Source organism: Morone saxatilis, unplaced genomic scaffold (genome assembly GCF_004916995.1).
Source record: "Morone saxatilis isolate NCDOM2014 unplaced genomic scaffold, NCSU_SB_2.0 Contig8, whole genome shotgun sequence".
Taxonomy (NCBI): Eukaryota; Metazoa; Chordata; class Actinopteri; family Moronidae; genus Morone; species Morone saxatilis.
In genome coordinates, this window is record NW_023340257.1 from 19,768,369 (window position 1) to 19,772,424 (window position 4,056).

The following is a 4,056-nucleotide window of genomic DNA, read 5'->3' on the forward strand; positions in this document are numbered from 1 at the left end:
CTCATTCTCATAAACAGTGTTTATTATCTTAATGTTAATTTCCTTTAATTATTATTGATTTCTTGCTATCCAGTGTATTCTAACTTTCCATATGTAGGAAATGTTTCACAGGTTTGAACCAGATGTAAGGTGGAGCTGATCCTGCTCACAACAAAGCAGCACAGGTGTCTATCTATCTACCTGTCAGTCAGGTAAATAATGGGTTTAGATTGCCCTGACAGAATTTTAAAGCTGTTATAAAAGAGACTTTTTATTTGATTGTTGTTGGGTCCTTCTGGCCCTGACTCCATTCAAGGTCTGTTTGAAGACAATGTAAAAACCAAAGGACAGGAGAAAATGTGTGTGTGTATGTGTGTGCCTGTTAGGGGAGGCAGTTATTGGGACTGAGGGGGGTCATGCAGGGGGTTTGGTCAGGGAGGTTGAGAGGGCTGGGTAGTCACACAGGTAGGGGACACTGATACAGGCGGTGGGACTGTGCAGTCACCATGTCTCAATCTACAAACCAACCCTGCATGACTGGTCTTGGGCAACAGCTAATGGCCCCCAATTACAGTTTCTCTGTCCTCCAGAAAGCAGCCAGTGTGGCGTGACCCTCTGAAATGAGTCTTCCTCACAAAGTCACAACAACAACTGTCATGTTCAGACAGTGAGAAGGCTTTATTTTATGTTGATTTTCATACAGTGATACTCGCTTCAAGTCTTTTCTGCCCAGTTATATTATCTGTCTGCTTTCTGCTCGGCCCTCGAGATCATTCAGCAGTCTGTGTTGAAATCTGGATGAGGGTGGGAAAAGAGCAGCGAGAGAGGGTCTGAGGTGGAAAGGTCAAACTGATGTTTCACCGTGAAGCCAGAGAGGGACATTTTTTTCCAACAGGATGCCTCCTGTGGTCGGGGTTAATGTGGTGTTGGAGGGACAGAGATGTGCGGATGAATTAATTTTAGGGATGAGCAGAGGAGCGTGGAGACAGAGGTCCAGAGTCCACTGGTGGAGTGGAGGGAGGAGGGGGTGGGTTTGGAAAATGGGTCTGTGAGTTCAGATCAGAAATCAAACTTGGTGGTTTCCAACCTTTCTGTGTCTACTTGTGACGAGTTGGGAGAAATTAAACCAAAGAGTCATTTTTTTTTTGCCATGTTAGTGGCGTGGCTGTAGGGATGGCATTGTCCTTCTTCGGCCTAGATTGAAACACTCTATAGCATGCACTCACATCCAGTGACTTTCCACCTAGCAGGTCAAAGTTTTCACTTATTTTGTGAAATTTCTGAACAGCTACTAGATGCAATGGCATGACATTTTGTACCAGAAGACGTTTCTTTGACTTCTGTGATCCTCTGACTTTTCTCTAGCGCCACCAATAGGTTGATATTTGTGGTCTTTGAGTGAAATCTTTTGACAGAAATTGAATGGATAGCCATCTGGATGATTTGTGCCATCACCGGGTAAACATTTCTATTTGTATACTTTGGTTTATGACCAAATAACTGCAAAACTAACAACATTCCCATCAGCCTCAGCTGCAATTTGTGTTTAGTGCTAATAAGCAAATATTAGCAGTTAATCAAAGTACAGCTGTGTCAAAGTACAGCCAGGGCTGCTAGCATGGCTGTAGACTCTTAAGGGCTGTCGCCACAAAGAACAGTAACTAAAACAACTACTTTTTAAAATTTGTTCTAACACACCACAACTATAACAACAATGTTGAACGATGTCGTTAGGATAACTTTCAGAGCAATCTGATGAACGATATTGCGGCATACAACTTATTAAATGCTTATATAATGTAATTTTAGGCCACAAAACACACATACATTTATTTTATTTTACCTCAGACATACTTATTCATCATTAGCACTGATGGGGTACGTGAAGTTAATGATGTCTTCTTTTGACTATGAATTAAATTTGTCTTCAGAAGGAAACAACTCTCATAAAAGAGTGTTGGATTCTCCTAACTCCTTTCGTCTTTAAAGAACTTTGTGAGCCCATATCCTTAATTTTCCTATTAAGCTGCCGACACAGCTGGAGCGTGCCGCATGCTTGGTGGAGGGGGTATCGTTCATCAGTGTGGATGCTCATATTATTATTGTTATTGTACTTGACGGCCTTTAAGTCTTGATTGTTTTTGAATTTTATCCTATGGATACGTTTTTAAGGCCTGAAGAGGTGAACGCATGCCTTCTTTTTTTATAAGAAATAAAAAAACATAACATTTTAAGAAATTTGTGTACACATAATAGTTTGTTCTTTCTTTGCCCTTTAATTATCTTGTGGCCTCTTGGGTGATTGGAAACCACTAAAGTACATGATGTATCTTTTCCAGAATAAGTCAATAAGATCAGATTTGATCAAAAAGACCAAAATAACATTAACAAGGATATAAATAAAGCAGCTTTTCGGGGGGGGGGGGGTTATTTACCGGAATAGAGAGTCATGTCTGATGACTATACAAAGAAGGAAGCTTTAGGTGCTTTAAGCAATCACAGGGGGACAAGACAGACGCCATGGTTGACTGAGTGTGAAGCTTTTCTCTTTACTCATGAAATAATAGATAACTTGGGTTCCACATTAGGTGGCACAGGGCCAAAATCTTAATTGTTCAAACGCTGACTTAAATAAGCAAAGTGGATTCAGAGGAGCTCCTGTGAGACCTTTCCTATCAAAGTTCATGTTTACAGTAAAAACAGGTTATGCACCAATTTAAAGATTGGAGCTTATCATGACGAGTTGACAGTTGCGACCACAGATGAACCTGAGAAGTTTGTCCGCTGGTGGACCACAGGTGTTTTGGAAATCTTAGCTTTTTCTTGAAGAAACTGTTATTTGTAGTTCGTTATTTCTCTTCAGTTTGATGTTTAAAACACCCAGTATGACTTCATCTCTAGTTTTACATCTTCCTCTCATATCAAACGTCCAGACCAGATAAAATGTGTTACTGTTGCTGCCTTGACAATGATCCCATTTAGCTCCCTCACAGAAAAGCCACACCAACATCGATCTGTGTATGAGGTAAAAGGAAATGTGCTGATTCCTCGCGCACTTGGTTATACATTAACTGTTAACAAAAAAAGAAATAAAAAGAGCTCATAGACTTGGACAGATAACCTGCTACTGCATCTGTCAGACCAGGCAAATAAATTGCTGACAGAAAAAAGAATCTTGACACTAAAGGTCATTGTTGCTACTTTCACATTTTCATGTTACTGGTGTGTTTATGGCCAAAATAAAAATATATGGGTGTTTGATAGTAGTAAGAGAGAGATTTCACTCATAAATGTAAGTGTCTTTAAAATGTATTTTTGAAGAGGAGAGATGAATTTGATTGGCCTCATAACAGTCCACATTTAACTCATATGGTTTTTGTTTGTGACTTTAGATTTAATTATTGACACTTTGGAGGCCGTTTTAATAGTTACTATGATTTGGTGCTTTGATCTTTTACTAATTTACGAATGGCAAAACCACAGTGTAAGAGCACTACAGTGCAAGTAAAAGTAATAGTATTTAAAAAGAAATAAAAAACTATTATCAATAAAATAAACTTCAAAGTTTCAAAAGTTAAAGCATTTGTCATGTGGAATGTCTCCTGACAAAATAGGATAAAGAACAGCAAAACTGACTTTTATATGTCAGATTGTCACTTTTAATTTGCATAAAAAATAATTAAATAATAATGATAATGCATATTTTGTACGATTATATGGTTTGTATGTAAAATCTTTGAGAAAATGTAAATGCTTAAAATACAAATACTTTATAAATAATTTATACCCTTGTGTTTTGTTGAAATTGCCTTCACGTCTTTATTGTTTTGTTAAGGTCATGTCTGTTTTTTTGCCACCATCATCTAATGTGCAAGTCCAGTTTGTGACAAAGTGAAGGCTCAGACACTTGTCAATGTTTTATTGATTTTTAATAAGGTCAGAAGGAATGGTTGACTTTATTTTTATTATTTTACAGACCCCATACAGCAGTGGTATTACATCAGGACATTGTTTTAAAGTACAGTATTTGTGAGGGTTGTGTAAAAAAGCACAGTCAACACTAATCACAGATATAGC